General features: G+C 42.1%; 1 protein-coding gene across 4 annotated transcripts in view; it reads right to left on the reverse strand.

Moving 5' to 3' along the window:
• The window catches only part of ALDH18A1 (aldehyde dehydrogenase 18 family member A1), a 387,760-nt gene that overhangs the window by 195,132 nt on the left and 172,241 nt on the right, over window positions 1–20,387 (reverse strand). The window lies entirely within an intron of this gene.

The following is a 20,387-nucleotide window of genomic DNA, read 5'->3' on the forward strand; positions in this document are numbered from 1 at the left end:
TTTGCCAGCCTGCCTCTGTCTCTCTGCAATTCTCAGTTTTGCATCTTCCTGAGGTCGTACCACCTCTTCCTGATGTCCTCTATGGTGCGCTGGGTCACACCTATGGCATTGATTTTGTCCCGAATGCCACTCCAGATTTGCCTCTTCTGTGACTCTGGCACTTGGTGGGACTGGGCTCCAAATAGCTTGTGGTGCTCTTGGCTGACATCCTGGATCAGGACCTCCAGCTCCTTGTCAATGAACTTCAGTTTTCTTTTTCTGTCGCCTCCCTCCTTCTCCCTGTCCTGGCTTGCCATTTCAATGCTTGTTATGGTTTTTCAGTCTTGCTTGTGGCTGTGTGGCTGTGTTGCTGCTGGCTCCTCAGCTCACCTGCCTGCCTGCCTGCCTCACAGTGAGCTCCAGGTCCTGTGCACCTGGCTGGGTGTGGCAACTTCCTGTTTGGGAGGTAAATGGGTGAATCAGGATTGGCTGATTCAACAAAATACGATTTTTTGAATTACCGAATCGGTATTTACCGATTCGGTAATGGATTCTGTAACACCGATTCGGTACTTGCCTTTATTAATTTTTTTACCGATTCGTTCAGATTCGGTATTTAATACCGAATTTTAACGAATCGGTAAACTTTAACGAATTTTTATGTGCATCGCATTTACCGATTCCTTAATACCGATTCGGTAAAATTCGGTATTAAGGATTCGGTATTCTCAATTTACCTACATATGGCCCTGAATGTTTAATTTGGTTACAGAAGTATTTTCGTACTTATGTGACTATTTGTATGTGAGTTACTGGTCTTTTTAGACTACTTGGCATTAACTAAATCAGTCACGTGACCTTTGGTTGGGCTTCTTTCTAGCTGCGAGTTTTGATGCAGTATCATGAATAATGATGTTGGTAAACCTGAAGAAAAATTAATAGAATCTCCCACAATTGTCAGACTACTTTTTAAGAGTGCAGTGCTCTGATGTATCTATTAGTGTCACAGCTTCTTTGTTAAAGGAATACCCCTTTTTGAATTTTGAAGAGACTTTAACACAGTTTCATTACATAGTACAGAAGCCCCTCCTTGTCTCTATAGTCACTAAAAAAGCAGTACTCATGGGAAAGCAGAACAGCAATTAGACTCACACAGAATAGTACAGCACAGCCAACATCATTCCAAGCTTCACACACACAGATGTATAGCATATGAAGCTGAAGAATAAAGTTAGTGCACACAAACAGGTTTAAGTATACTAGAAACAACTTCAGTAATCTTAACACACATTGCAATACAATATAGGCAGTACCAGCGCAAGCTTCATGCACGCACACAGAGTACAATTCAACTACGCAGACAATACTCGCTTAACAACTTCAAGAACGCAACAGTGCACTCGTGCAGATGCCGTACAGCTCTTCAGTGTAAACTTTCAACCTTCCAACTGGCACCAGAAGTGCAAGTCTTTTACAAACACACACCTCCTAAGGTGGAAAACCACATACCCGATGTGGGAGAGAGAATGGTAGTAAAGAGAAAAAAAAGATGGAGGAAGAGAAGGATAGGAAACTGTAACAAATATGTAAACAGATATAAACAAAACTGTAAAACAGACACAGGAATTGTATGATTGCGGATTAAAGAGGCTTGGGGTGGAATCAAGACTAGTCAGCCCTAGTATTCGGCAACCCAGACATCCAGCAGTGGATGCCAAATAATAATTTAAAAAAAGAAATACCTTCTGCATGCGTACACACACACACATCACTGACAGCAGCTTGGCCAGCCTCACACACAGGACCTGGACATTAAAAGGCACACACATAGTTAACACAATGTGGACAGTAGCAGAACAGGTTACCCGAACAGCGCAGAAAGGCTCAACAGTAGCAACGCACATTACCCATATACAAAACAGACTCACAAAGCCCTGTGCAGGGAACGCGCGGAGGTAGCATTTTACCCATCCAACTTCTACTAAAAAGGAAATGAAAACTGCACATCAATCTGCTTCTGAAGATGTGAAAATGCATTTAAAACTGTGTCCATAATCCTGGTTAGGGAATCCTATGTAATCTCCCTGAAACAACATTTCTCAAGCATAAGTATTTTAAGTAGTCAACACACTCAATACAGATCACTGCATGGGGAGGGGTAGATCATGTCCCTACACTTATTTATACATTTCAACATCACTTTCTCTAAAATACCAACATTGTAGGATTTTAATTTTGGTATATGAAGATGCACCATATTTTCCTGATGAGGTTAAACTGGACGGGTCTCCTCTAACATAGGGATTTCGGAAAATGTCAGGCTATCGAGACGTACACCAAGCAGAAACGCAATCAAAGAAGGGGGTTGTGTAGTTGTCATTGAATAGAGTTTGAATGACTAATCATTCAAACTAGGTTACTGTAGCCACATGGCAACACTTTCTGAAAAACTAGGCCTACCTTACACAGGTGCTTTGATAATGCCACCAAAGGGAATAAAAAGCACAAGGACTCTCTACTGCGGCCTTCAATCTTGCAAATGAGCAACTTAAATGCCCAGGAAAATAATTCTTAACAAAATAGTTAAACTATCCAGTAAAAATACAATCAGACATTCACATTCTAGCCAAAATTCACCAACTATAACTTTCATTTCCTGAAAGCCTAGTTAGTTCTTCCAAGTCGATCATCAGAAATGCGCAGCATTTTATCAGTTCAAGCAAAAGCTTTAGGTGGAAAACAGGCAAGATATGAATATAAATCTGAAACAACTTCTCCCAAAATGCTTGTCAATGGAGTAAATGTTTTTTTTAACTCTACCAGACCGAATAAAGGTCAGGTTAGAGGCTACTTTCCAAATAAGGTACGTTGTCCATGGATCGGCAGGTGGTGTTATTTTCTTCTCTCCATAATTATCAGATATCGATTTCTGCACTTTGTTCCAGGGATTTTTCTACAATGCTAGACAGATTTACTTCAAAATATAAAAGCACACGAACATCAGTGGCTACTAAATTTGTCATTCTATACAGCATTCTCTTACTTTGGCTATACTTTAGAAAAACAATCCTACTGGGATTAGAATGGGGTATGCAACATTTGGGATCACCTTACAGCACCCTCCTTAGCAACCGGCACAATACTTATTAGAATTAAATATATGTGCATGTAATTATTTTTTGAACATTTTTAGAAGGATTGGTCAAATAAAAACAAGCTTGTTAGTAACCAAGAGACACTTTTCCTATGGACTAAACAACTTTGTCTAAACTACATTCGTTATAAACAACTAAGCATAGTAAACAGACACGGTACGAATCATCAAACATGGCAGTCTAAAGGCAGACATTTAATAAACTAATATGGGAAGCTACTAAGGGTTAATCATAATATATGATCGTTAAAACAAACATCTACTGCTGGGACAAGGGATTAATCATGGGAATTCCTGAAAATCCGATCCGTTAAAACCAGACAGCATCTGGCCACATGAGAAATACCTGGAGAACATGGCAAGCAGCAAAATGGTGATAGGTTGAGGGGCTCCAACTCTTACTCTTACAATTAAAATTCTTGATCTACGTCGTAACTGAAGGGGTGTGGTTGGTCTGTGTGTGCCTTCATTCCCAGTTAATTCAAAGCTTAAATCAGCTTTACTAACTCGCCAACATACCGGTTTGTTCCAATTAATTATTTTACAATTTGGTTCTCACTAATCACGTGTTTTACCTTGATCTTCTACTGTAAATTCGTTCTGCATGCTGTGATCAATTGTGAGGAAACTCACAGTCGGGGAGGTTTCAAATGAAAGAAAGCAACAATTTACCAATGCCTGCAATTTTGTGTTCTGCAAGTTTTTGAAACTAAATAAGACTATTTAAATACAAGAGTGCGTGTCTTTAGCTTGGGTTAAAAAACAGCTTATTGTTAAGGAAGAACTCCGTTCTGTTTTCGGAATGAGAATACCAAATCCTGCTCTTTGCAATTTCAGTTCTTCAGAACATTTGATCATATTTGCAACTATTTTAGCCATTAACCTCCTGGTGTTTGTATTCCATTTATGCATACAGTAAAAGGGCCATATTGGGTAAATCACATGGGAATACAGCTTTTACTCCTCTAACTGGGGTTAGACTGGGGAATGAACTAGGAGCTGGATCTATCACTTTAACGTATCCTATGTGCCTTTTCATACCAGTGTCCTCTTCATCCACAGGTATGCTCCCCAGGCAACTGGCACATACTTCAAAGCATAAGGTAATTGTAGTGGGCTGGTCCCACATGTTAAGCTGACATAAGTAGACGCTGTAGACTAGACCAGGTACATGTAGATGATGTTTATTAGTTCTTCAGATGTAGATATCAATAGCCCCATCAGGAGCAGCCTCCTAGCTGCTCAGCCCATCCTTAACTGACTCCTCTCATGCATCCAACATTCCACTCACAGACCAACACTCTAACCGGAACACTCACACTGGCTGAGCAGCTAGATGCAGATTATTAAAGGGACATAAATATAACATGAGGATACTACAGTAATATTTCTGAAGGTTGGGGAGGAGGCTCTGTCACAAAGTCCATTAGCCAAACAAACGTCATGGTGCTAATTTCTCTCAACTTAGAAAGCCTCCACTCACCCCCCCAATTATATGTTCTGTGAGACATGGATAGTAAACAGCAGGTCGGATATATGCCTCTGCCTCCTCCAAGTTCTCCCCTTCCACAAAGAGATCCAAAGATATCACACTGCCAAACGAGCCAAATGGGAGCATGCAAACACCCCATTTACCACATCAATGAGTAGATACAGTCAGGACATTCTTAAAATAGGTAGTAGGACCAGGAGATTGGAAGATGAGAGGGAATAGACACGGCCGCCCACCCTTGAACTTGCAGGCAAGGCTACTAAGAGGACACAGACACCCATGCACTGACTTGATATTCAAGTACACCATTCTGAAGGGGAAGATTTCTTTCAACTCGATGAGTGAAGTAAGGGCTGAATCGAAGCAAAATAACCGAGAAGGAGAATATGACAAGGAAGAATTGCTGTAACAGCCAGACTAAAAAGCAGGTGGGTGCCAAGAGCCATTACAGATCAAAATTAAGCCAGAAGAGGAGCTCAGATGGAAGAATCACAATCTAGCAGCTCTACCAGAGTTCCATACACCACGATGTCTTTCTGTGAAGTACGGTTCTTAATAAAGTTGCAAACGTGTGAGATTATCATCCTTAAAAAGTAAATCAAAATATTACGGGAAAGGACAAATAGTCGGGCAGAGAGGTCTGTAGATCCTCTAAAGGACACTAGGAGTCAAATTAATTGAGCCCTAAAATCTTCATTACAATCGAGATCAGCACAGACAAAGCTTACCCACATCAACCTCTCTTCGGAAAGATAAAGGCGATATGAACGTCAGTACCAGGAACTCCTCTCAAAATGATGGACTTACAGAAGACTAACTACTGCAGAAAAGCAGAAAACAGGGAACTTCTTAGTTCTCAGTCCCTCAAACTAAAAGCAGCTTTGTATTAGATATAAAAGAAATACACCTGTGCCAACAAACAAACCAGTCATTACCAATGTGCTTAAACCAGCAGAAAGGTACTTTGGACATCATCTGGAACAAATGCTTTCTATGACTTAGAGTAAAACATCACTAAGGACTTTTCCCACATGGCTTTTCTTTCTTTTGCAGGAAAAATCTAATGAACAGGTCTCCAGCCTCAAATGTAACAAAAAATATGATAAAACAAATCAATATTACCTACTGGCGGTCGCCAGTAGGTATATATAGTTAGGATTTTTTCTCTATGGGATTTTTGAAAATTCTATGTCTAATAACTTTGGCGTTTGTGGACGGAATTGGCTGAAATTTTCAGGAAAATGGAACATTTTGTTTCTGAGCAGCCCCTGAGAATTTGGGGGGGTTTCGTCAAGGGGGGGCCGAGAAAAAAGGGGGGTCCCAAAACGTGTTTTTAACATTGAGTTTTCCATAGGGCGGTTGGCCTCACTTTTAGCCCGAACGGCTGAATGGATTTGCACGAAACTTGGCAAAATTGTAGGGACTGGTAGCCCGATGTGCCTTTGGTAGGTCTCAATATATGTGCTTCAGTGGATTTTGAGAAATTAACGTTCAAAAAAAGATATATATCTGTAACAGCGGACCGGGCAGCGCTCCGGTTCGCGGACTTTTCGCGGTACGGAGCTTTGTGAAGCGAAGCTGATTGGTTCTCCGGCGTCTGTGAACATTCCAAACAGTCCGTAGCGGCCGCCATCTTGTCTCTCGGTAGGATCGAGAGACAAGGAGGCCAAAGCGAAGGGGCAAATGACGATAAGGGGGCATAGTAGATCCTCGCTGACCCCCTAGGTTTGATGTGGAGGTTTTAAAAGGGCCCCGCGGGGCAAAAAAAAAAAATAATAATAATAAAACGGCTGAATGGATTTGCACGAAACTTGCCAAAATATTAGGGACTGGTAGCCCGATGTGCCTTTGCTAGGTCTCAATATATGTGCTCCAGTGGATTTTGAGAAATTAACGTTAAAAAAAAGATATATATCTGTAACAGCGCTCCGCTTCGCGTACTTTTCGCGTTACGGAGCTTTGTGAAGCTGATTGGTTCTCCGGCGTCTGTAAACATTCCAAACAGTCCGTAGCGGCCGCCATCTTGTCTCTCGGTAGGATCGAGAGACAAGAGGAGGCCAAAGCGAAGGGGCAAATGACCATAAGGGGGCATAGTAGATCCTCCCTGACCTCTTAGGTTTGATGTACCATTTTGCCAAGTTTGGTGTAATTCCGTTCAGCCATTCAGGCTGTAGACGTATGTAAATGTCCTATGGAAAATTGCATGGGGAAAACACATTTGAAAGTGTTGAAATTTAGAACCAATTAAAATGTTACTTTGGTTTTGTATTTGTGAGTGATGAAAGTTAATTGGTTATGTATATACCTCAAATGAGAGGAAACCACAGCCATTTTGTGATACTACTGTCTGAGGTACATTTGTGAGGAATTTTTGGTGGTGAATTTCTGGTGTTTGATTTACACAGTACTAACACTTCTCCTACTTTTAAAAAGGTGAGTTGTTAATTTGTAAGGGGAACTATGTTGTACACTTGAAGATAATTTGAAAAATGTTTTGTGTTATTTATTTGCAGTCCTTCTGTTATACTAAATACTTGATAAAGTTAGTTTTATATTATGTATTACTAAAAACGATAAATGAAAGTGATTATTTTTTTCTGCAATTTACAGCAAGCAATTTCAAAATAAAATGGCTCACAATGAAGAGACCGTGGCAATTTCTTTTGAATTGTCCACTACATTGATTGAAATTGACAGCACCAATAATGAAATATTGTCACAAGGAGATGACTTGAATGATTTTTTTGATCAATCTGTTGATGGCGAATTTATCGAATGTTTGGAGACCATAGAGTTACAAGAATCATCATTGCAGACTTTTAATGAGGAGATTCCAGATGAGATGATTGAAGAGGAAATTCCTGATGAGGACATGTTACTAGTTCTTTCAAATTTAGAAAATTCAGAAGAATAAATTTATATTTAGAAATCAAAAATTGTTTGAGACATTATTCATTTTTATTTTTAATTTATTAGGTTGTAGCGAAGTGATTGTAGTATAAAATGAGACTTATAGTATAGAGTGCAACATTTTTATGTTACATGGTAAGTTTACTCATATTTACTTCCCTTCTCCCACTATATTATCTCCAATGTGTATTTGACATCTCTTCTTCATCTCCGGCCTCCTTTCTCTCACTGTGTGTCTCTGATGCATCTTATCGCTGCTATTTTGTGTAATTACAGAAGAGAGTAAAATAAAATAGTTCGGAACGTGAAAAGGGGGCAAAGTAGAGTACCCCTCACCCCCTAGGCCTTCTCAGGCGGTCCCAAAAGGATCAGTTTCTGCTTTCCTGAGAGATTATGGTATGAGTTCCATATACCACAATAACTTGCATTACAACATGCAAGATATATATCTCCTATTACCAACTTTTGGAGATATTCGCGCTAAGCGCGAATATCTCCAAAAACTAACACCTGCCCTGAGCAGTTCTTAGCCATGTTATCCAATGGGAGGTGGATAACATGGCTAAGAGCATTAGCTCGGTAATGCATGAATATCGCTGACTTTTTAGCGATATTCATGCATTGCGGCCGTTTTTTATCGCATTTGCGATAAACCTTGATAATAGCAAGGTTTATCTTCGATAATTTCTGACGATGCTTAGCGGTAAAAAATTTGTTGGTAAGCATCGTTAGCGATAAATATCGCTTAACTTTGGTAATATGCACCAACGTCTGTTAACGTTCGATTCGAAGGAAATGAGGAAGTGTTGAAAAACATTGTTTGCGCCATCTTGCCTTTTTTGAAATGCCACACTTTTGTCGTGCACGGCAGCCATTTTAGATGGCTTGACCAGACCCACTCTCTGCACGCTGTCGATTCGTAGCATGGCTCCCCACCCTCGCAAGCATCTTCCCCAGGCACTGGTCACCCCCGCTCTCTGTGTTATGCATGGGCAATAAACCTCCCCCCATCTGCGCTGCTCTTCCTGAGAATCACACTCTGTGCCCGCCCGACACCTCCCTTTCGCCCTATTCACTACCGCACCCTCTGACACTCCTCTTCCTCTGTGTCCGATTGTCCAGGCTATCAGCTAGCCCTGCAGATGTAGTTTATGGCCCCAGCTGTAAAGAATCACCCCTCTTCAAAGGAGTTATAGTAGATCAAGGCCCACACCCGATGAGATCCGTCACACCACACGTGTTCCTACTATCTGAAAACCATCCTGTATTGTGATTGGGGAGGGGACCGAGCCTGAAGCGGAAGATTCCAGGGATGACTCTTTGTACATCAAAGTTTTTACAATTATGTGTCACATTAAAAATATATAGCACTCCAACAAAGTAGTAGGATTATAAAACTTTAATAACTTATAAATATATACAACAAAACAAAAACAGTAAAAACATTTAAACAACGAAGAGACCGTGGCAATTTCTTTTGAATTATCCAATACATTTATTGAAATTGACAGCACCAATAATGAAATATTCTCACAAGGAGGAGATGACTTAAATGATTTTTTTGATCAATCTCTTGATGGCGAATTTATCGAATGTTTGGAGATCATAGAGTTACAAGAATCATCATTGCAGACTTTTCATGAGGAAATTCCTGATGAGGACATGTTACTAGTTCTTTCAAATTATGAAAATTCAGAAGATGTTGCCTGGGTGCCGCACTGATTTGGGTATCCGGCGTGGGGAGTCCCGGGGGGTGGATTGTCAGTAGCGGTCTGTTGTGCGAATAGTTCCAAGGCAGCAGAAAGCGCTGAAATCTGGATGTCACGAAGGTGATGTCTAGTAAGTTGCCGCCCAGCAAATAACGGCGTGGGGCGCCGCGTGGGTGAGTGAGTCCAGTAGGCACCACAGCTATTCTTACCGGCATTGCAGAATTACTGCTGGGGACAATGCCTGTGCTGTAGCAGGGTCACAGCAGAAACAAAAAGGATTCTGTTGAAGATGTTGTTGGTTTTCAATTTGAAAACAGTTCTGGTGTCAACTGCTATGCTAATGTAGTGGTTAATGTTTTGTTTTCTCTAGAAAATGTAAAAGAGGGGGAGGCAGTCCAAAGTTCTGGTAAAAGGGCAAAGGAAAGGATCGGTGGTTTGAACTATCAGTCAAAAAGGGGAGGGGGTGCAACAATTTTTCCTACCGGGTCACAGTGTGCTTTCACCGGAACTGAGGTTTGCAGGATTCTAGTAATTCAAAGTGAGGCTGGCGCCAGCATGGGAGCACCGACGTCCCGCGGATACAGTTTCGTCACTCCACGGGCGATCATGGCAGTCATTCCCCATCGGGGGTGTCTGCGGGGGTCGGAGACTCCCGCGGCTCCTCTAGAATCTTCAAGGTCGTGGAGGACTACGGTGGTGGAGTCAACCAGTGACCGGGCCATTTCTTTATGCTGGGCCCGCTCTTGCCAGGTCGACCGCCATTTTGAGAGTTCGGTAGCTACTGGCGATCGCGGGGTCAAATGAGCGGACGGGCTCCACCCTGCCGGGCGAGACGTTGCAGCATCGCCACAGTGGAAGAACCCTTTTCCGGGCGCCTGGAGCGCTGAGGGTGCAGGTGGGAAGCCTCCACTGGGGAGGCGGGAGAGGCCTGTTCGCACCGTCTCTCCCTCCCAGTGCACCCCACGGCATCTCGCTTGAGATTTTTTATGGCCGGACCAGGCGATGAGGACGAGGGGGGGGGGGGTCGGAGGCATGTGCAAGACATCCCCCCCAGTGTTGTCAAAGCCATTATTGAAGAAAGAAGAAATGTCCCGTCCGTCTTCGGGCCGGGCTTCCGGTGGATGTCGGCCGGACGCCCCTTGCTCTGGCCCCATGAACGGGTTCCTTGGTTTATCGGCTGCAGCCGGATCCCATCGGCCCCGGCCGTTGGTGGCCGGACCGGTAGAGAATGTGGCGGGACTACCTGCAACTGTCAAGGGCCACCGCGGCCGGACTGGGAGAGAGAGGGGAGGGTCGAGGACACGGACATTCCCCCCCCTGCAACTCTCCAGCGTTGTCAATCCCCCTGGCCGGGTCCCGCTGGCCTCGGCCTCTCCTCCGGCTACACCCTACGTGATGATCTCCTGGCCGAGGCGTGGCAGCAGGACCCGCCTTATATGTGTTGCTTCCGGCTGGGCATAGCCGAAAACCTGTTGCCCTTTGGAAGTTTCTAGAATGGGGCGGATGTCTGCTGACTTCTATCTTTCCCAGTTTGCCGTTATTTGGCCGTGGCAGGCGGTGGGACAGACACGTTTTGGGGCAGTGAGGGGCGATGTTTTCAGGTTTCTTATTACGGGCTTACTTCTAACGTTTCTTGTTTCTAGGACAATAATAGGTGTTATCATTACGTATTGTTATCATTTCTTTGTTTGTTATTTAATAAAAAGTTCATCAGTGGCCTACTGATTTTCGTTTTCCTATTCTTTTCTTTCCAGGTTGTTTCATGCTAAAGTTTCTGTTAACAGGATACAGTGATCACTTCGTTATTATTGCATATGTCCTTTTCACTAGGGGTGCTCTCTTGTTGGGCCAGATGACCTATCTCTAGTAAATGGTCCGGGTGAAACAGGTGCATCAATCAGTGGGGAGTAGATAGGCATGACAGATTACAACGGGGGAGAAAGGTCCGCATTACGTACCCTTTCACTACTTGCAAAGATTTTCCTACGTTTATTTGCAAACAGGGAATACCTCCAAAAAGAACTAATTCCCAAACAGTCAATGTTCGGACAATCAATCAATCAATGAAGAATGAAATGGGTACGACGTGTTAAAGGCTTGCGTTACCTACCCTTCACTATCTGCAAAGGGAGAGAGAATATTCCTATTCTTCCTCGTTTGCAGGCAGAGAAGATCCTTAAGAGAACCAACTTCGAACAATTCAATGCTCGATTCAAACAACCAACAAGGGGTACTGTGAACACAAATGAACGCCGCTTATGTACATACACATTGCTATTTTCAACAGGTTGTTCCTAATGTTTCTATTTTAGCGAGGTCAAAAAGAGATCCCATTAGTGGCCTACTGATTTTGCTCGATTCCTTTTGTTTTTTTACACGATTTTTCGCTATCTGCAAAGACTAAACAGAGTATTGCGACTCTGTGCTTGTTTGTAAATAGAGAATGAACCAAAGAGAACAATCAATCAAATGGAGAGAGAAGCAGGCACGACGGATTACAACGGGGGCAAAGGCCTGCGTTAACTACCCTTCACTATCTGCAAAGAGAGAGTACTCCTAATAGAAATGAGGGGGGGGGGCAGCATTCAAAGCAGATCAGTGTGCATAAACACGAAAATGTTTTTACTTACCACGTACTTGACATTCGACAGCTTATGATATTTGCTATTAAAAAACCATTGAAATTCACTGAAAAAACCATAGGTTATAGACCATATATAGTTAGAAATAAGCATTTACAAAACCTTGAAAATTCACTGAAAAAACCATAGGTTATAGACCATATATCGTTAGGAATTAGCATTTAAAAAACCTTATTTTACTCACACAAAACCATTGAAATTCCATATATAGTTAGTTGCACTAACTATATATCGCGCACCCGCAATCCACTGCTGATGATGTCACATATTACATCATTCATGACATGGTCAGTGACATCACTGATGACATCACTGATGACATCTCAAATGACATCACTGATGACATCACTGATGACATCTCATTTGACATCAATGACCACATCACTGATGATATTATTCATGTGACAATACAATGCATCTCCTCACATTTTAATATAACCTCTGTTTCACCCAGTGTTAAATACAGAGTATAATTTTTGAAACCATTGACACACCAATACTAGTTACTACATACGCACTCACTGATTCCTACGTCTACACACACATTCACTCATTCACCCATACAATCATTCATACATACAATCACTCATCTTTACAACACTATCATATGCACTCATACACCTATACAGACACTCACACTCTGCCACTCATCCATGGAGTTACTCACACACCTAGTCAGTCCTGTAAAGAATCAATGACACTTCCATTTTCTTGTCTATACAGTTAAACATAGAGCACCTTACATTTTCAAACATATACTAACACATACTTACCTTCTTATACAATCATTGATACAAGTACACATTGATCTGCACAGAGTCACACACCTCCCAGTCAGCCACACACACACTCAGTCTCCCATACAAATACTTGGACAATCAATCAGTAACCCATATAGTTAATCATATAGCTACTGATCAACACATGCAGCAGTTTACAGAACAACAGACATAATGATGCACAAATTAAGACAGTTTAGTCACTAACCCATGCACTCAGTGAGACACATTTAATCACTCACTCATACAGTCAGTCACGCACCTACTAAATCCTTCATCCAGACACTTATACATCCACTCATTCTTCAATATATCTAACATATTTAAACTTTACAGAAAGACACAGTCACTGGATGATGTCATCAGTGATGTCATCAGTGATGTCATTTGAGATGTCATCAGTGATGTCATCAGTGATGTCACTGACCATGTCATGAATGATGTAATATGTGACATCATCAGCAGTGGATTGCGGGTGCGCGATATATAGTTAGTGCAACTAACTATATATGGAATTTCAATGGTTTTGTGTGAGTAAAATAAGGTTTTTTAAATGCTAATTCCTAACTATATATGGTCTATAACCTATGGTTTTTTCAGTGAATTTTCAAGGTTTTGTAAATGCTAATTCCTAACTATATATGGTCTATAACCTATGGTTTTTTCAGTGAATATATATAAGTACATGAAGTGTCTTTCTTTCAGTTTGCCCTCTTCATCGATTGGTCTATTTGCACGTCATTCATATTTTTTCTAGGCTCACTACACCATACAGCATAGGGTAATGGGTAAGCCATTGGCTCTCTTTACCGTAAGCGACAGCATTTCACTTGTGCACATCTGCCTATCAAGTATTCCACTTTAGTGCCAGGGATGGTAGGCAATATGCACTTTCAGTTCTGCTATGTTTTCATGTTTTTTACATTTATTGCACAAAGGTTTTTTTCTCATTTTTTCAGAAAATATTAACAACACCTTTAGATTGTGGCATTTTTACATTTTTTCTTACTTTTACATTTGTAATGTCTATTGAATATAGTTGAAAAAACTAAAAACATTTGAGGCATGGCAAGGCCAGAACTACTAAGCTGCAATTGCCAGTCTCATTTCAGTTTTCAGCATCTGTCTTGCATTTTAGAGGATCTGGAACCCATTTTTAATTATTGACTATCACCTGTACTTTTTCTATTGATATGTCATCAAATGCCCTGTATAATTACTTATTTTGTTGGACGCAAAGGCCAGATAAGCCAAATGCATGATAACCTTGACTTAAGTAACAGTTGCACTTTTTTCACATACAACAAAAATTGAACTTCTAATGGTGGGGACCTTGCAAAAAGTTGGCCAATATACCATCACACCTCTGTGCGCACATGCTATGTATCGGGTCTTGACCCCCTGCTATTTAAGGAGAAGTTTAAAACATGATTCAGTACGAAAGCTCGTCTGAAATAGTGCAGAGCAAAGGAAGAAAAACGGTCTACCAAAAAGGGATTTTTCTATAGAAGATACAATTTAATTCAATTCCTAGGCGAAAGGGAGAAATCTGCAAGTCTCTCTAAACTTAGATTCTTTTAAAAGTGAATTAGTGGAAAATGTGCAATTAGTGCTTTTATCTTAGTCTGGTCCTTTCGCTGTTTATTTGTGTTTGTTTTTTAGGTATGGCATTACCCAAGAACGTTTTAGTTTATTAAAAGTATATGCATAATATGCTTACTGACAGGGGCTGTCAGCCAGCCACCTTCACCCACTGACATGCCCGTTATTGTGACATTCACATTTTTCCTCAGCCCACCACAGCATGCAGCAATGGGTTGGCCAACTTCAGCCATTGGCTAGCTTCACTGTGAGTGATGGCACTCTGCATTTTTACGAGGAGCTCATCTACACAGAAGGTAGATCATTTCAGTGCCAGGGACTAATTTGGCAATGTTTGATTTTTAAGCCCAAAAAGACATTTGACATTTTCTCAGTAAATTTTAGAGGAGCCAGCAGCTTCCAAACAATAAAGGTTTACCAAAAAAATGAAAGAATAAACCAGGCACTGGCAAAGCCAAAAGGTTGCCTGTCGACACCAAACCTCTTGGCTTTGCCAATGCTTGTTTTTACATTTTGTCTGCACGAGGAAGATAACAGGTTTTACCCCAAGGTTCCCACAACAGCCTGCCCTTTTGTGGTCCTTAGCTTTCTTTTGGAAGCCAACTCACTGTACCTTCCTACTAAAGTCCATAGACGACTTCTGTGAATGACAGTGGACTTGGGTAACTAGGGAAACAGAAAAATCACCGGCCTAGTCAAACTTTCTTAATGGTAGCAATGTCTGCTGGACAGGAACATAGCTCTTCTAGACATATCTAGAGACCATTCCATAGCTTCACACTGCTTCCCTCACAATGGATCAGGAGGCAGGGGAAATACAAGACTATCCTGGGAGAAGAATGACCAGTGAGATTTAATATTTAGGATACGTAGATCCTTCCGACTCATTCTTCTGGCCCAAACGACTATCAGGAAGAAGAGGTAAACAACAATGTTAAACAAACTTCGATTGAGAAAAACAGAAACCAGCAGAGAAAAACTGAAAACAGCAGTACTGTCATTAGCATAGTACACATCAATGCACTAAGGGAGAATACTGATCAGCAATAAAACAGCATCTGCCTTGGACGATACGATAAAAGCCATTGAGACCACTATCTAAACCATTATCAACATATCTGGCAAGTGGCAAAGAATGTAGTCGAGACAGTTAAGAGTTGAGTGACATCAAACAATAACGGAGAAAATAAGGCCTGTTAGATAAAACAACTAAAACAGTAAGTAAACAAATAGGTAAGTAGCTCCGTCCACCAGGCCGTGGCAGAAAAACACCCCCCTCGCCCCCCCTGGAAAACAAGAGATTACCACTATATGTAGACAGCCCTCTAAAAGTACTCCATGAACAAGTCCTGCAGTGGCTTATAACAAAGAGGTAAACAACTTGGGCTGTGTGGTTTACTTGGATCGACATTCTTCATTTACACTGCTAAATACTTTGGGCAAATACTTTATTTTATAATAACCAAAAGTGCGCTCAAGTTACCATTTACTGTAATTTATTGATTCTAAAGCATGCCTAAAAGCATATTTATTCCGGGATACAGAAGAGTCAAAAGTGACCAAGCCAGAAAGCGGTCTAACGTACCACAGCTCCATGTAGAGAACTTAGCAAAAACAACGTGTGAAAAGAAAAAAGGGACTGTGCTACAGAATACCCACTGGCTGCGAGGTACAACAAGCGAATTCGAAAAAGAAATGGCAAAAGAATCATAAACGGATTTTAAACGCTCACAATATAAAACAGTGCCTAAACACAAATATTGAACCTAACATGGAGAAGCCACTGAAACGCACTTTAGGGTAGATACACTCATCTGTCACAGAAAATTGAAGGGTAATGGAGTAGCTAGGCTATAGTTGTTTTTCAAGTTGTTGGAGATTTCCTGGTCAACAAGAGATAACTAGAAATGATACTACAAATCATACTGCAGCAGCATTACTGTAAGTGCTTCTGTTATATTTTGTTATATGGAAACAACAATGGTCCCTGGCAGCGAGACAATTAATTGAGAATAAATATACACTCAGTCAGTTCTATATTATAGAAGACATGCCCAGCCGGGCAGAGGTCCTCAAAATTTATATTTAAATCAAGGTTTTACAAAACAGAATAACACCTTCAACAGTTCACGTGCGTGGGGCACAAGCCTGTACCCAACCACAACAACACACGAACAAAACATACATAAAGGGCTTAAAAGGCAAAATCAACATACTCTGAAAATTTCAAGTTTAGACAGAGAATTTCATATAGGTACCATTACGCAATTTTTGTAACAAGTTATTTTACAAGTATATGGTACACAGTGGGTCGACGACGTTTCGGACCCCTTGCTAAATGATGGGGTCCATCATCAGGACAAAACAATGGTTGCCTTTTTAGTTTAAAAGCCTCTTTTGCCTAAGGAGAAGAAAGAGGGACATAGAAATATATTAAGTTCTCAAACACATAATCATAGTGACATTCTACAGTGATAATCAGGCAGATCTGCCAGTATCCCAGTGGAGACAAGGAGTGACATTGATTTTAGTGTCAACCGGCTTGTGGCTACGTGAGGAGGCACATTCCATTGGCGCAAAGGAAGTGAATAACACTCAGAATGAAGCCCAGGGTGGCAAACAGTTCACCTAATACACGGCGCAGTGATACCAAAAAAGAAAAATAATATATCAAGGGAGAGGCGTTACTCCATTTATAACACAATAAAGTGAAAACGACGCAGTGATGTGAAGTGAGTTGTAAAGAAATAATTGTGAGCGGAATCAATTTGGTACAGTTGTGGCTACATCGAGGTAGAGGTAAAAGGCTCACCAGTGAGGTAAGAGAGCTGGAGCTCAATTGGACGCGGGATTACTTCAGGAATAATTAGCAATCCGCTATAACCGGATTATCTAAATGAGGGGAGGAAATGGCATTTTAGCACAGGGACCAACCACTTACTAAAGGAATTGACAGCAATGTACAAACGTCTTACCAAAGATACAGTGTATATATTGTACAATGGTCCAGAGCAATCGAATTCACGGAAGGAGCGCGCAGACAGGAAGTTTTCAATTATGGAGGCATTAATCGCCTGGTAGGTTCATCTGGGAAAGGGGGAGAAATAACCACACATGGGGTCGGGTGCGGCCCTTAATAAATTGGGCTGTAAAGGGGATCTTTATGCGGCGGCTTACCAGTGGGTCAAGGACGCTAGATCGAGGGTCCAGAGGCAGGCGAAGACTGATATCTTGCGTCCGTATATACCTATATATACAGTTTACATTGTAATTTGTGAAAGTCCAATCCAAGATAGACTATGCAGAGTGGCAGACTAGGCAAATACTCGTAATTCGAGCAGTGCTTACCGTGTGTACCGGGCGATGCCGGGAGCGCCGCGTCGCGCTGGAATCCTGGAACCAGGGGGGGGCCTGCCGGTAAAGGGAAGGATTAGAATTCAGGGGAATATAATGGGGCCGGGTGTAGCGCGGGACTGTCTGGACGTCTGGCACGTCCAATGCTTACCGGGTCAGTCGGCAAACTGGATTTCCTGGTTGGGCGGGTCCCGTGAGCACAGTAGTTTTAACATCCTCGGCCATTGGCTGACTAGTGGGCATGGAAATAAAGAAGGGACCAGGGCTTGGCGGCCATCTTAGGGAAGGAGAGTGAAAGCCACAGTGTGCAGAGTGAAAATTGCAGCATGGTGATCTCTATGAGTGACAATAAATTATGTGACAATAAATTATGTGACAATTACAGCAACATTAAAATTCGAGTACATTATTTACACATAACGGTCTCTGCGGAGGCCCAGAAGTTTTATATCCACTTTCCACTTTTCAACTAGAAACCACAATCAAATTAGTGTGGTCCAGTCCTCTTGCTGGTTAAGACCAGAGTTCAGGCTGTCTGTCCTTATAATCCATTTTAACTCCTCTTTATTGAGCAGGAGATTCAGGTCACCTCCTCTTGGTGGTATTGTCACTTGATTTATAACCGTCCAGCGGATATCATTTTCTGTGTGGTCCTTGGAGGTGAAATGTTCAACCAAAGGGGCGTTGGGTGTCTTGCAACGTATTCTGCTCCGGTGTTGGGAAATCCGCAGCTTCACTTTCTGCTTGGTTTGTCCAACATAAATAAGATCACATGGACATAGAGACTAGCTTCATGGAAATAATCTTCTTGGCTAGTCTCTTGGCAACCAAGCTGAGACAAAGAGGCTACCCGCGCCGCCTCATAAAAACCTCGATGAAGCGTGCTTGGTATTGCCCACGTGAGTGCCTCTTGGTTAACAAACCCAAACCCACTACAGACAAATTGGTGTGTGTAACGACTTTTTCCAGCATCTCCAACAAAGTCACGAAATCCATTAAGAAAAATTGGCATATTCTAAACTCGGGGCAACTGAACTGGGAACGCCCATTGTTTGCTTTCAGAAAAAGCAAGAATATCAAAGATCATTTAGTGAGGGCGGCCTTACCTTCCCCCACCCCACTTAAAAGAACGATTAATGATCACTGGGCCATGACACCACTGAGGGGCCATGCGAAATGTGGAACATGTGTGGTATGTGATTTCACTGTTGAGAGTAAAGAATTTGTGTACAAGGAAACCAAGAATGTATTGAAGACATTCACAAATTGCAACAGCTCTAATGTTATATATGCAATTCTATGTCCATGTGATCTTATTTATGTTGGACAAACCAAGCAGAAAGTGAAGCTGCGGATTTCCCAACACCGGAGCAGAATACGTTGCAAGACACCCAACGCCCCTTTGGTTGAACATTTCACCTCCAAGGACCACACAGAAAATGATATCCGCTGAACGGTTATAAATCAAGTGACAATACCACCAAGAGGAGGTGACCTGAATCTCCTGCTCAATAAAGAGGAGTTAAAATGGATTATAAGGACAGACAGCCTGAACTCTGGTCTTAACCAGCAAGAGGACTGGACCACACTAATTTGATTATGGTTTCTAGTTGAAAAGTGGAAAGTGGATATAAAACTTCTGGGCCTCCGCAGAGACCGTTATGTGTAAATAATGTACTCGAATTTTAATGTTGCTGTAATTGTCACATAATTTATTGTCACATAATTTATTGTCACTCATAGAGATCACCATGCTGCAATTTTCACTCTGCACACTGTGGCTTTCACTCTCCTTCCCTAAGATGGCCGCCAAGCCCTGGTCCCTTCTTTATTTCCATGCCCACTAGTCAGCCAATGGCCGAGCATGTTAAAACTACTGTGCTCACGGGACCCGCCCAACCAGGAAATCCAGTTTGCCGACTGACCCGGTAAGCATTGGACGTGCCAGACGTCCAGACAGTCCCGCGCTACACCCGGCCCCATTATATTCCCCTGAATTCTAATCCTTCCCTTTACCGGCAGGCCCCCCCCTGGTTCCAGGATTCCAGCGCGACGCGGCGCCCCCGGCATCGCCCGGTACACACGGTAAGCACTGCTCGAATTACGAGTATTTGCCTAGTCTGCCACTCTGCATAGTCTATCTTGGATTGGACTTTCACAAATTACAATGTAAACTGTATATATAGGTATATACGGACGCAAGATATCAGTCTTCGCCTGCCTCTGGACCCTCGATCTAGCGTCCTTGACCCACTGGTAAGCCGCCGCATAAAGATCCCCTTTACAGCCCAATTTATTAAGGGCCGCACCCGACCCCATGTGTGGTTATTTCTCCCCCTTTCCCAGATGAACCTACCAGGCGATTAATGCCTCCATAATTGAAAACTTCCTGTCTGCGCGCTCCTTCCGTGAATTCGATTGCTCTGGACCATTGTACAATATATACACTGTATCTTTGGTAAGACGTTTGTACATTGCGGTCAATTCCTTTAGTAAGTGGTTGGTCCCTGTGCTAAAATGCCATTTCCTCCCCTCATTTAGATAATCCGGTTATAGCGGATTGCTAATTATTCCTGAAGTAATCCCGCGTCCAATTGAGCTCCAGCTCTCTTACCTCACTGGTGAGCCTTTTACCTCTACCTCGATGTAGCCACAACTGTACCAAATTGATTCCGCTCACAATTATTTCTTTACAACTCACTTCACATCACTGCGTCGTTTTCACTTTATTGTGTTATAAATGGAGTAACGCCTCTCCCTTGATAT

The sequence above is a fragment of the Lissotriton helveticus genome, chromosome 5_1, assembly GCF_964261635.1.
Source record: "Lissotriton helveticus chromosome 5_1, aLisHel1.1, whole genome shotgun sequence".
Taxonomy (NCBI): Eukaryota; Metazoa; Chordata; class Amphibia; order Caudata; family Salamandridae; genus Lissotriton; species Lissotriton helveticus.